Here is a 14461-nt window from a genome sequence, read left to right as displayed (position 1 = left end):
ATAAAGGATGAGGATGGAAAGGCAGTCTGATAAATACAGTTATTTCTAGAAAGAAGTCTTTCCACCCTCAAATCCATTCTACACTCCATTGCTAGATTAACTTCCTAAAACCAGTGTCTGCTATGCTACTTCTCTGACCCAAAACTGTCAATGGCTCCCTATTGCCTACCAAATAACATCCAAGCTCCTGAGCTAGGTATGCAAGGCCCTCCTCATTCTGCCTCCCACTTGCCTCTTCAGGTTTATTTCCCCACTACCTGCCCTCCTCTATCTTTGCCACCCCCTCCACCCGGTCTAATATCGCATCGAGCCTTCAAGGCCCTTCTCAAGTTTCACATCTTCTATGAAGACTTTTTATACTGATGCTGCTTTGTACATTGATTTTTTTATATTATCTGTCTCATCCCTCAAATCCAGACCAGTAATATAACTGGTGTCACAGAACAATTTGTGTAGAAATTATTGAATGGGAATCTAAACCGCTGTGTTGACCTTCACCAAACACACAATAAAATATTATTTAAAAAACAACCAACCAGATCAGTGACTCCTTGTGGCAGGGTCTGTGCCCAGCTCACCTTCACGCATTCCAGTATCTGGCAGAGTGCTCTGCGTGAACCTAGCATTCAATGACTTTAAAAGAATGGAACTAAAGTAGAAAGAACTGGGCTTCTGGAGCCCAGAGCAGGAGTTCTTGAAGGTGAGTAGAGAAGAGCATTTTTTAGAGAATGAATTTTTTGCGGGGGCGGGGGGGGGAGGAGAGCAGGGGCAGAGGGACTGGATAGAATGATATTTACAGATCCTTCCAGCCCTGAAATTTTCCGTTTCTATATAGAGTATTTGACATTTCTTCAAAGCAGGCTCTTTAGTTTCCTAATCAATCTTGGAACCCTAGACTTGGGGGTCCCGTCTGTGGTTCTCCTATAAAGATAACTCCATTATCAAGAGAAAGAGTCTAAATCAACAGATGCCTGAGGTATTGTTAGAAGGCTCACGGGAGCTGAGAGCCTGGTGCTCCCAGTTGGCTAGATGAGGACATTTAGTCTCAAGAAAAGCCTGCCCATCTACCCGCCCAGTCAGCCGGCTGCAGATCCTTTGAACTGGGGCAGCTGCAGGCCACAGAGGGAGGGGTCAAGACAGCTGGGATCCTTCGCGGGCCTCCTTCAGTGGGGAGCTCGCTTTACACTGCAGGTGGAGGCTGGGGGCTGCGCCTTGCCTCTCTTGTTTTCCCACCTGCCTGCAGTGCGGTTTGTCTGCTGGCGCCACAGTGGCATTAGGGCTGGGGGAATGTGATCTCCGGGGGCGGGGGGGTTGCCTCCTCTAGATGCGAGCACCGTCCAGTCCTTCCCTGCCTCCTCCACCTGCACTGCTCAGATGCCTTTCCAGGGGGAGGAGCAAGGGGGTCCAAGCTGGCAGTGTCTGAAGGTTGCAATAAATAAAGGACACTGCTCTGAGTGCTCGCACTGGCCTTCTGAGGCCTGCTACCCCTGACATTCATGCTCAAGGGCAAGGCCGGCTTCAGAACAGGCCTCCTGGAGACACCCGGGGCTGGGGCTTTCTCTTAGAGAGGGGCAGGGCGGAAGGTCAACAGCAGCCTAAGGGCTCACTCCCCCAGACATCTGCCCCTCCTGTTCTCAGCATGGTTCCAAAAGTGTCCTCTCTCCCTGGCTGTGGGGAGGCTTCTGTTCCCAAGGTTTTCCCAAGAACACCCTCAAGCAGAGGGTGGGAGGGAAGGATCCTGAGTCACGGGTTCACCAGGTCCCAAGCCAGCTCGGGGAGGTACTCATTCCCCTTCTAACCTCACCCTGGGAGACTGAGAAAATGTTATCGTGACTCTAAGAACCTCTTGTCAAGGTCACCCTGCTCTCTGATGCTGTACCCACTGCTTGACACGAGAAACAACTCTGTTCTTCGCCTCCTGCCAGCCACAGCAAAGTGCCAGGTCGCTAGATGAGCCAAGAGAGCCCCATCCAGTGGGAGATGGTCATCAGGACAGAAGGTCCTCTAAGTTTCTGCTTTCCTAGCTGGTCTGTTCTCCTGTGGTGTAACCCCTTCCCTCCCTGAGGCTTTCTCACTGAGACGGAAGACCAAGCCCTAGAAGTTTCCTTCTTATTCTTTCTCCTCTTACCTACCTGGGTCTCCTTACTCTGTGGCCCTGGTGGGGGGAGGGGGGCAGAAACAGTGGCTGTTGAGTCAATTGTGACTCTCGTGTCAGAACAGAATTGCGTTCCATAGGGTTTTCAATGGCTGATTTTTCAGAAGCAGATCGCCAGGGTGGATTTGGACCACGAACCTTTCAGTTAGTAGCCAAGCAGAAACCATTTGTGCACCCGGGACCTTGTGGGATAGCAGTTAGATGAGTTGCTATTGAGTTGACCGACTCATGGCCACCCCATGTACGTCGGGGTAGGACTATCCTCCATAGGATTTTCAATGGCTGAGCACGTTAACCACATGTTCCACCCAAGGACTCCCTCAGGCAGCACTGGGAGATCTGAAATGGCTGGGTAGGCAGGGCCAACGTAAGCCTCACCAGCATCAGTCTCAGACATTTGGGGCTGAGCCCTGACTCTGCCAAGGGCCCAGTGCCATACACCAGAGGCATAAGGCACACTTCACCTTCAAGTTTATAACCAAGGCAGGGAGGAAGAGTAGACATAAAAAGCTAAACACTAACACATGGGAACAGACACTTCAATGGGAGTGACAGTATGTCCTGCAGAATTCAGAGAACAGAATGTTCACGGAGATTGGAGTTCTCTCCCGCCATGGCTGAGAGTCAGCCTTCAGTCAGCCCTCAGTCATGAGGGTGCCCCCTCACCCCAGAATGCCTGCCTTTCCTCCTCCTGAACCAGATCCACTCACCTATAACCGGCCCCTGTCATCCTGTGTCATTGGGGTCACCAGGGAAGGTGCTGGCATACCCCAAAGCTTTGTTGCCCTGCCTCCTTAGCTCTCTCACCTCCTTCTCTCTTCTCCCTCTACCCTCTCCTTGCATGTCTATACTCAGTTCTCTCTTTTTTCTGCAGGAATATAATGTTCGGCTGCTTTACACCCACTCTCTGAATGCTGCCAGCGAATAATGACTAAGGTGGTGGGTGGAAGTACAGCAAGTTGAGACTAATTTAGCAGTCCAGGGTGCCAAGAGGAGGGTGATTTAGCAGCAAATGGCTTTGCAACAGCAAAGAGAGTGGAGATGCCCTCAAAGCTAACAGACCAGCCAGGGCCAAGTGCACAACTGTGCCCATGTTTGCCTCTGGGCAGGGACTGCCTCCGTTCTCTGCAAGTTTATGTACTGAATCTGAGAATCACTCACTGGAGAAAGGTCTGTCTTTAGACGCCAAGGTGTAGTAGTCTGTGGGGTAGGGAGAGTAGGGGGAGGGGAGTGAAAAAGACTACTAAGGTCAAAGGTAGGCTGTAGAACCCCACCAACCAGGCAAAGTTGTAGTACTGGTGGGATCCATTTTTAGAGTGAAGTCTCTGGTTTAGCAAACAGTTAATGTGCTTTGCTGTCAACTGAAAGGTTGGAGGTTTGAGTCTACCCAGAGGTACCTAGAAAGCCCTGGCTACCTACTTCCAAAAAATCAGCCACTGATAGCTCTATGAAGCACAGTTCTACTCTGACACGCACGGGGTCATGAGTTAGAGTTGACTCAATGGGCAACTGTTTTTTGTTTTTTTTTTTTCAGAACAATTCCTGCCCCTACCTCTGCTCTCCGACCAGTTCCCCATCCTCCAGAAGCCTCTGTCCTCCTACACCCCCAGGTTGGGAGGTTTACCTAGACCAGTCCCTCCTTAAGTGGCTGTTGCTCTGCCTGGGAGGATCTGTAGTTCTCAATGGCTGATGGCAACCCTCTCTGGCAATGGTAGAACTTGAGGTTCTGTGGTATCGGGAGGGGACTTCCTGAGCACACCTCCAATCATGCCACAGAGAGGCCAGCCCAGGTAGACAGAGATGTGGACCTTCCAGGCCCTGACATGGTGGTGTCCCTGAGGATTCATGTTATGTGATGGACTTGGGATTATGAGTGTCAGTGTCACAGGAGAGCATGTCTCAGAGGGAAAGACGCCAAGAATAGATGAATGAATGTGTGTGTGTGCGCATGTATGTCCTATGTGTGTGTGTTCTGGCAGCCACCCTGAAGGCAGTGATCTTCTCCCTCAGCGATTAACTTACATGGAAGCAAATTTATCAGTGATCTGGGTACAGCAGCTCTTTACTGCCTTTGTTCCTGGATGCTACTCACATCACATCTGTTCCGACACCAATTTGGCCTTTCACTTAGTAAGAAAAATCACCTCTCTGCGGGATTGATTAGAGCAATTAGCTTTAGCTGTTAGCTAACACACATAATTACATTCTATCTCTGTCCTCCTCTCTCCCCCATCCACCTTCACTACCTACTGCACCCTCTTTCCCACCCACGCTCCATCCAGTTCTTTTCTTATCAAAGTCTAGCTTCCACACACTGCTTAAGTTGTGAGTAAGGAGACATTTTTGTCTTGAACTTAACTGCTTTTGGGCAAGGTAGAAACACTGAAATAGAATACGGAATACATTTTGGTATCCCAATGAAATGTCCTCAATTCAGATTCTGTGAAAGTAAACTATGCTATAATTTCAACGTGGAGTGGACTAAACTTGCGAACTAACAAACTATAAAGAGATAAGTGACAATAATAAATTTAATTAACAAAATTACAAGAAGGTTTTCGAACTTACTTGACCCAAGACTGTTTTTAAAATATTTCACCTATTTTAAAAACACAGCTGGGAAACTACTGATGAGATCATTACAAAACTTGACTCATTAAACCAAGTTCCAAGGTAGACATTCCATTATCCTAGATACTTTATTGGCCTCAACATACACACATAACAAGTGGTTAGGGGTGGAGGATGGGGAAAAAAACCCTAAGGCTCTCATCATACTTGAATTACCTATAAAAAAAAAAGCTGCTGCCATTGAGTTGATTCCAACTCATAGTGACCCTATATGACTGCCCCGTAGGGTTTCCAAGGAGAAGCTGATGGATTCAAACTGCCGACCTCTTGGTTAGCAGCCTCAGCTCTTAACCACGGCCGCATCAGGGCTCCACTTGAACTATAGTAGTTATGAAAATAACCAAGTTCTTATCATTTTAAAAATACTAAACACTTGTCAACAAAAAACCAAACCGGTTGCCATCGAGTCAATTCTGGCTCATAGCGACCCTATAGGACTGAGTAGAACTACGCCACGGAGTTTCCAAGAAGCACCTGGTGGATATGAACTGCCAACCTTTCGGTTAGCAGCTGCAGCTCTTAACCACTGTATCACCAGGGTTTCCTGTCAGCAACTTAGGGAAAGTAAATCTGTTTAATTAATGAAACTGGATTGTTTGGTGGTTATAGCTCCAAATTGGGAATCAGGACACCTGGGTTCAAATCCCAGGGTTCCATTTATAATCGTGGGTAAATTCCTTCACCTATAGGTTCACTCCATTCTCTCACTTGTCAAATAGTGGAAGAAATCTTGTCATAGAGTTGCTGCAATGTTTAAATAATAGTAATAATATTATATCCCTCTTAAAGTGCCAAGTCCTATACAAATAAAAAGGACCATGAAAATCATTATTACAGGAAGCCTAGGATTGTGTAGGAGTCCCTGGATGGTACAAACAGTTAAGTGCTTGACTACTAGTCGGAAGGGTGGTGGTTCAAACCCACCTGGAGGCACCTCAGAAGACAGGCCTGGAGACCTGCTTCCGAAAGGTCACAGCCTTGAAAACCCTATGGAGCACTCTGTACACATGAGGTCGCCATGAGGTGAACTACACTGGACGGCAGCTAACAACATCAGGGATGGTGTTGGCCTTCTGATGGAAGTCAGGGTCTGGCAGAAGCAAGAATGTGAGAGAAGTAGGATGGAAACTGCAGCAATTCAGAGCTGGCTTTGCCAAACTGGGCATGGTAGGCAGCTAACCTGAAGTCCATCTCAGCCAAGTTTGACTTTAGCTGGCACCATCCCATTTTTCATTTGCCAGCTCTGCCTGGTCTGGATGGCTGCTGATCTGGGCAGAAGGAACTAATAGGTCCCAGCTAGGGTTCCTCTGGGTGAGAAAGCCTCATCTCCTCAGCCCCCACTGGCATCTTGGAGCTATGACCTGTTGCTTGGTCTATTTATATCTTCCCCAGGTTCAACTTCAAGGCTCAGTTCACTACCACCTCTTCTCTGGTGTCTTCTAGCTCACCTCCCTCCTGCTGAGCGGCTGCCTTCCTCCAAGTTAGCACAATCCAATTTTTAATTTACTGGTGATGATTCAGGTGTGCTGGTTTCTCTTCCCAATTCTTATCACAAATTTTAGACTCAACCCACTCTTTAGTCATTATTTTCTGTATCCCCCAACTCCTGGCACCTTGCATGGTAGAGTTTTCCAAGCTTGAGAAATGATCTTTGAAAGGAAAACGAAAATCATCCTGGACCCCTGGGAAGGTACGGACAGGGTGACCTCAATTTGAGAATTAAGGGGGCAACGGCTCTGTGCAGAGAGTCGGGTAACCGTGTGGCCTTGGGCAAATCACTGCCACATTACCCCAACATGGTAGCAATTCATACTCCCCACAGCAGAGTGAGAGTGTCCACTTCAGATCAGTGGTTTTCAAACTATAGCAGCACAATGACTTATTTAGAAGCAAACTCAAAGACCTAGTATGCAAATCAGCCTAAAGACTCCCCAGGCAGTTAGAATCTTCAGGGTTGGCAAAGCCCCAGAAACACTTCATTGTTGCCCACCCTGGAACCATCTGCCCCCTGGGATTCCGGGTACACAATTTAAAATCCCAAGTCCAGATCATGCCTAGTGCCTTCTACTTCTGCAACTGTGCTTTGTAGGGACGGACCTGGAGAGAGGGCTGGTGGGGGTTTGGGTTTTCCCTAGGCTCCCTAACTTTTGGAGGCAGGGCCTGAGACCCAGCAGCCCTCTGCAGGCAGAGGCCCTAAAGGAGCTGACCCAATAAGAGAGGAAGGAAAGTTCGAGGCCATGCCAGCAACATCTGCCCACGCAGAAATCCTCCACAGTGTTGGGAAAAGCACTCCCTGCCAAGGGCCTCTGACAGTTCCTCTCTCTTCCATTAATTTATTAAACAAGCATTTACTAAAGGCCTACTCATAGTAGCCAAACGCTGTTCTTTGAGCTGGGAATTCACCGCACAATCTCTGCCTCCAGGAACTTTGCAGGCTCTTCAAGGATCACGTGGCTAAATGCCAAGATAGCACGGAATGAAGGCAGGAATTCAGAGGAAGGCACCTAGTAACCCCGACTTGGGAAAGGATAGAAGGTTTCCTGGGGGAAGCGATCCTCAGAGTTAAAACCTGAAGTGCGAGTGGGAGCCAGTTAGGTGGAGAAGGAGATGCAAGAATCTTCTATGCAGATGAAATGGTGTGTTTCTACGTCCAAAGGTAGCACGAGGTACGTGGAAATGACCAGAGTATGGAATCTTACGGTGCTGAGTTCGAGTCCCTGCTCCACCATGTTCTAGCCTATTTAACCCTCTAATCATACATATACTACAGAGTTGCAGTGAGAACCAATAAGATAATGAATAAAAAGTACTGGGCACACAGCGTGCTTAGAGAATGGTATTAGCTGTTGTTACAATGGGTGGTAGAGTGGTTAAGAGCTACGTCTACTAACCAAAAGATCAGCAGCTCAAATCCACCAGGCACTCCTTGGAAACTCTACGGGGCAGTTCTACTCTGTCCTATAGGGTCACTATGAATCAACTCGATGGCAACGGGTTTGGTTTTTTTTTTTTTTGGTTGTTACAATATTATCCACTGCACTAGTCTATAAGCTGCTTAACCATAGGTTCTTCGTCATTACCTAATTTACCTTCGCAGCCCCAGTGTCTAGCCCAGTGCCTTGCATTTTATAGATGCCAAAAACTTATTTATTAAATGAATGTTGAATAAGTACAAAAGCATGTAAATATCTTCTGAGGACTAGAAAATTACCTTTATATGACTGCAATCTATCTACCTCTTTGCCCACTCAGGCTGACCTACTTCTCACAGCTGCGTGGCACATCTGTCCCCCATACACTCCCCAAACACTGGCTCTCCCTGGCATACACTAGAGGGCTGCACACCTTCTATGGCAGCCACTCCTACACACACCTACTGAGGCACACGCAAACTGACAGGGGGCACCCCCTCCAGACACACAAATGCAGAAGCTAAATTGTTAAAAACAGGTATAGGAGTTGAACTCCGTGAAGCACACAGTGGCAACCATAAATGCTAAGTAACAACCATTTCTAGCGACCATCAAATATCTCCACCTCCCTCTGAGTGGCACACAGACACCTTGGAGAGACACCCTTCTTTCTCCATCTGGTTTTCTTCTCACCTCCAGGAGAGAGAGTGCACCACACTCTCCTTTGGCCGGCTGAGAAGCCTTATGTGAACTCCCAGTTTCAAAGCCTAACTTTGCTCCCATTCACTGTGTGCCCTCAGGCAAATCCCTTCCCCTCTGGTGTCTCAGTCTCTGCACTGGTAGAATGCAGAGAGTGAACTGTGTCTCACACCAACCTGGTAGTTATGTTGTGACGATAAAGGAGATAACAAATGAGATAACGTCTATTATGTGCAGAAGGCCCCTCAGAAGAAAGGTGCTGGATAAATACAAGGTGTAACCCCACACCTGATTAGTATGTACTTCTGCCCACTGCCTCCCACCCACAGACTCTGTTCTTCTCCATCCTTGAACACCAACACCTTTCCCGTCTGAAAACGCTGTCTCTAATACCTCTTTTCAGGTGTGTACATATACAGACACACTTCAAACACCTCCATTTCCCCCCGCAAGCCTGCAGAAAATTGTTTTTGAGCTTAGAGGAAGCTCAGGTTACAAACGCTCTCTTGTCCCTACTAGCAAACCCTTGTCAAGGGTCTCGGGTACAGGAAAAAATGCCAAGCAGGCAGCTCATCTCTGTGGCTAGGCTCCTCGGCTCCCATAACTGGGCTGCACTTCCCACACAGAAGGAGACCCTTACCTGGCGCAGCCCCTGCCAAGCGCTCTCCAGAACCCAGGGCTCCCTCATTTGTTTTCCAGCTGAGGGGCTGATGGCAGCAGGCAGGTGTGGATGGAATGGAAGAGGAAGAGCCCAGGAATGCTTAGACCCGCAGGTCCCTAAGCACTCCTTGTTCTTGAGCAATTGAGGACTCAAGCTAATGAGTCTCCAGCACTTTCCCAGACCTGTCACACTCGTGGGCGAGCAGAACACTCACTTGCTCCACTTGCAGCCGGAAAGAGAAACATCAACTGGCCCTTGGTGTTTCAGTGCCTGCTGTTGCTGCTGGAGTTAAGTGTGTGGCAGGGTGAACGTGGCTGGGTGGGAGACTCGGGGGCTAGCTGTCTGGGGGGTGCGGGAAAGAAGTGAATGTGGTGTGTGAGACAGAGTGAGTGAGCGTGCGTTGCTTTGCCTGGATTGCACGTCCAGGACTGACCCTGGGACCTGCAACTCTGGGGTGCCGCTCAGACACCGGGGTCCTCACCACCTTCTCTCTCCACCTCAGTCCGTATGACATACCCCTTCAGTGAAACATTCAAACCTCAAACTGCACCCACAGGTCCCCACCATGTGCAGACACAGCACATCTTCCAAGTTGCAAACAGCAAAGTTCAGTGGCCCGGCCCCAGCTGTCTGACCCTCTGTCTGGGGTTAGGGCCCTTCTGGTCTCAGGCACGCCTCCCGCTTCCTCACCTCTGACACCAGTGTCACCTAACCATTTATGTCCATCAAGATCAGATTTGGGGCTGGGAGTAGCTAACCCAGTCTGCAGGAGACAAAGACAGAAGGACGGACGCACAATAATTTTCTCCGGGCTGGGATCCGATGAGCAGCCGCCCACCCTGGCAGAGAAGACCCTGACAATTACATCCAGAGACAAAGACACCTAGACAGATACTGGCACAGAAAGACAAAGACCGACGGACAGGGTGGCGGACGGACAGACGGACGGACGCACTGTCAAACCGCGAGAGTGTAGTTTTCCCTGGAATCTGGGGCGCCCTTGCCACAACAGCAAACACTTCACGGAGGGGAGCCAGACCCTCGACCAGCGCACCTTACCTGCCCCCTGCGCCTCGGGGCTGACTTGAGAATAATTTTTTCAGTGTATTTTGCGGCGTGCTTCTGTCTTGCCTTTTCCAGAGTTGCGGCCGGGTCGCCCCGCGGCGCGGTCCGCGGCTCGCTCTCGCTGGAGAGCCGGGCAGAGAAACTTTCGGCCCCGGCGCGCGCGGCCTCCCCGCCCGCTGGCTCCCTCTCTCGCCCGCCCGCCCGCCTGCTCGCGGCGCGCCGGCCTCTGCGCCGGGTCCCCAGCCGCCCGCGGCCGGGCTGGCGGGCAGGGGGCGGGGAGGCGCGGGGTGCGGCGGGCGGGGCCCAGGGCGGGGCCAGCGCCGGCGCCGCTCATTGGCCGGGCGCGGCCCGCAGCCCCGTCCCCACCGCCCCGCCGGCCTTTGTTCCCGGCTGACCGCTGGGGATGCTCGCGTCCTCCGGGCTGCGACCCGGCTCCTGCGTCTCCCGACTCGCGCAGTCAGCGCACCCCGCGGGCGGCCCACCCTGCTCAGCCTTTCTCTCCCTTTCTTCGCCTGCTCCTGCCTAGCTCTTATCGTCCTCGTTTTTCCTATTATTGCCTGCCCTCTGTTCTTACTCCTTCGGTTTTCCTTTCCTTTATTCATCCCTTCTCTTTCTCCTCTTCTCCCTATTGTCCCCCTTCTTTATTCCCCCTCTCTCTTACTCACCAGTCCCCTCTCCCCAGTACTGTCTTCTCCCGCTGGCTAAAAGGCTGGATTCCTGGGTTCAGGGCCCCAACTGGCAGCCTAGAAAGAGGCATTGCTTCACCACGCCCAGTATACAGACGGGAGGCGAAGCGCTGACACTCCCGCTCCCAAGACACTGCAAAAGCCAACTTTTCCAACTCCTTCCCAGGGGCTGAGTTTCAGGTGAAAGCAGAGGTCTGTTTCAAGTTTATAGCTATTAATTTCACCCAGTCCTTTCTAACACCATGATTTTCTCTACTTCTCTCATTTTCAATATACAGCATTTGAGCTAGGCGGGAGACCAAGCTTACAAGCTCTGGTGGGACAAAGGGCCAGTTAAGTAGGGTGCCAATGTGCCAGCCGCTGCCAGGAGCTACATGAGGCTCAGAGCCTGAGGGTGCACTGAGGATAATCTGCTAAAACCAGGCAGGGCCAGGAAGGCAGCAGCTCTGCCCAGGGAGTGTCAGCCCCAGCCCAAAAGGGGTATGTGGGGTGGAGGCGGGGGCGGGGGGGGTGCTAACCTCTGATTGTAAATAAAATGAGTGAAGAAGCCCAGCACCATTTTACGTCTGCCCCTCCCCTGCTCAGAACCTTGCAGGGGATACTTCCAGATACTTCCAGATCCTGTCGAAACCCATGTGCTTGACCCTGAAGATGCCAACAATTCCAGGCTTCCTGGAAGGCAGAGCAGCGTGAGGTTTAAGTGCACAGCCAGACTCAGGGCTCCTCTGACAAACTGCACTCAACACCCAGTTCTGCCACTTACCACCTTTGTGACCCTGAGCCAGTGCCTTACCTCCCTCTATCTCATTTTTTTTGTTTGAAAAGTGGGAGCACCAATTGCCAGAATGCAAACTCCCTGAGGGCGGGGACTTCTTCCCTTTTGTTTAGTGGATGAAGGATTTGGTCTGTTTCTTTCACAGATACATTCCAAAACTTGCCTGGCACATAGCAGGCACTCCATACTTACCTGACAAATGAATGAATTCTTAGTTTATTGGGTTGTTGTGAGGATTAAATGAGAATACCCGGCAGGTGGTAAGTACCTACCAGTATACTGAGTCGATTGCAACTCATGGCAGCCCTATCTATGCGTGCCAGAATAGAGCCGAGCACCACAGGGTTTTCAGTGGCTGGTATTGCAGAAGTGGATCACCAGATCTTTCTTTCAGGGTGCCTCTGGAAAGTCTCAACCCTCCAACCTTTTGGTTAGCAGCCTAGCAAGTTAACAAGTTAACCATTTGCACCACCCAGGGACTGCAAGGACCTACATGGTAGCTATTACAATTAATCCTACAACTTCTGTGTGTCAACCCCAAAGGCTACTTACCTTTTCTCCAAGCATCACCTCTTCTTTCCCACCTTTGTGTATACCCATCCATCAGTTTGAAAAGCCTTTCTCCCACTCCCCTCAACTCTACCTCTCAAAATTGGAGAAGTGAAATGCAATCCTTATCCACACCTTCTCTGATCATCCCAGGCAGAATGATACCTCCCTTCTCTGAAACCTCAAGTGTTTTTGCGTTCCTTTCATCTGACAAAGCATAAATGTGCTTCCTCGCACTGTGCTTGTGAGTGTAGGTCTGTTTTTCCCTACAGCATCATGACTCTGGAGTCAGGAAGTGGACTCTACATCTACCTGCCTCCAGAAACAGATGTGGTACCTCATAGGTGGTAGTTTCTCAGGAATAGCTGGTGAATAGGTAAATATAAATCAAACATTCTAGCATCTGAAGGAAAGGGTAGACTCTTGGAAGGTGGAGTAAGGGATCAGGTGGGCTCTAGACTTCAAATTCATTTCATGTTTTCAGATATGGAATTACATGGAAGGGTCTGGATTCTGGAGGTCTGCTCCTGGTTCTGACCCTACCACTGGCTATTTACATGCTCTTGAATAAGCCCTGTCCTTTTGCTAGCCTCAGTTTCCTCAAGTGCAAAGTGGGTGGTCTAGATGAGATGCTCTTTAAAGGCCCTTTTCTAGCACTGACAGACTGTGGCTCTCTGCCAGACACTCAAGGCAGGTGACTGGGTGTGGCATGCAGCCCTCCTATACTGACTGAGTTAGAGAAAGCTGTGGGTAGTGTGTTTGTGTGTGTGTGAAGGGTGGAACTGGGATACAGTATGAAACAATAGATATACCTTATGGAAGGGATCATCAGAGATAGATAAAGTGGGGAGTGTTAAGAGTGAGGGCGGGAGTGAAGAAGGAGAATTGAGGAGAGTGGTGATGGTGCATGGGGGTGTGTGTGTGTGTGTGTAGAAAAGCCTCAGGAATGTGTTCTCCAGCAGTACAAAGCCATAATTAGCTCCCTGATTCAGCCGTTGGGTATGGCAATGCAGTGACTGGGTGTGTCTGCCTCCAATGCCCCTGGTGGGATTCTCAGGGTGGCTCATCTTCTCCTGTCTCTGAGGAAGGAGTGCTGCCCTTCCTGGGCCTCTGGGTTTCTGAGAAGTTGGCCTCTCTGGGCCTCTGCATCCCCTCTGCTCTCCCTTGCCTGAGCTGGATCTAGAAAACTGGACAGTCACAAAGCGTGTTCTTGTAAGGATCCTCTGCCATCCGCATCTACTCATTACCTGAGATACAGGCAGCTATTGTTCCGGGTTATCATCCTGTATTCTTTGTCTAAGATTGTCCCTAGGACCAGAGTCATGGACCAGTTAGCCCAGCAGCTTCTCGGAGTAGAAACACCAAGAAGGTGCCCCTGTGCTGCCTTCCTTAATGCACTTTCACCTATCACAATTCAAATAATTGCCTGGCTTCTTGTTTGCCTCTTCAGCTCTTTTCGAAGTTTCTAGATCAAAGACCACATCTTTCTTTTCCACCATTGAATCCCCAGAACCCAGCGCATTGTTGATACACAGGAAGCACTCAAAAATTACTTGAACGAATGCCATGGAGGAGCAGGCTGATGATTCAGAGAGAGGAATGGACTCAAGTACAGAAGAGCCACATCTGTTCCCATTTCCTCTTCCAACTTGTGGCCTTGTCACAACCTCCTTGAGATTCGGCTTGTTCTTCAGTTGTGGGAAGGCAGTCCTCCAGACAAGCCAGGCGACCGTGATTTTCTCCATTCCTCTCCCTGCTGACATCAGAACAACCCACCAGCTTCCCCACCTCCACCATCACTGAGATTATCCACCACTGTCACTGAGACCTGATATTTGCCAGCAGGATTAAAAAGATACAATTCTGGGCTAACCATCCCCTTTCATCAGGAAGTCAGGGGGGCATGATACAGTAGGATATTTGTTAGTAGGGTTAAAAAGATACAACTGGTCACATAGACCGGGGGTATAAAATAGCTGGAAAAGAACGTTTTCTTTGTCTCCTCAGCTATGGTGCTAGTAGGGCATGGTGTAGCATTAAGCTTATAGCCCACCTGAGTGGACCTACCTGTCCAGGGGGAGACCGGCAGAAGGTAGACACCCATTGTGTCTTCAGCCACAATACTAGGTGGAGAGCAGGTGTGGAAGAATCTATACGTACCGGGATCATTTCCAGAAGCCGGGGCGGGGGCGGGGGGATTGGTGAGTCCTGTGAGTGTCCCATCTGAGTCCCTCATCCACGACACAAAGTGGGGTGGCCATGGAAGTGTTCCATTTTGCCCAAACAGATTTGAGCCAGAGGGGACTGCTTGTTATAGAACTTTTCCCA

General features: G+C 49.9%; 1 protein-coding gene across 1 annotated transcript in view; it reads right to left on the bottom strand.

Moving 5' to 3' along the window:
- Nucleotides 1-10333, bottom strand: part of LZTS1 (leucine zipper tumor suppressor 1) — a 66668-nt gene extending 56335 nt beyond the window's left edge. Inside the window, exon 1 of the mRNA XM_049866632.1 lies at nt 10118-10333. The gene's annotated coding sequence lies outside the window, so the exon portion shown is untranslated. The remainder of the gene's footprint in view (nt 1-10117) is intronic.
- Between the last annotated feature and the right edge of the window lie 4128 nt (nt 10334-14461).

Source organism: Elephas maximus, chromosome 22 (assembly GCF_024166365.1).
Source record: "Elephas maximus indicus isolate mEleMax1 chromosome 22, mEleMax1 primary haplotype, whole genome shotgun sequence".
NCBI lineage: Eukaryota > Metazoa > Chordata > Mammalia > Proboscidea > Elephantidae > Elephas > Elephas maximus.
This window is presented reverse-complemented; position numbering and strand designations above follow the sequence as displayed.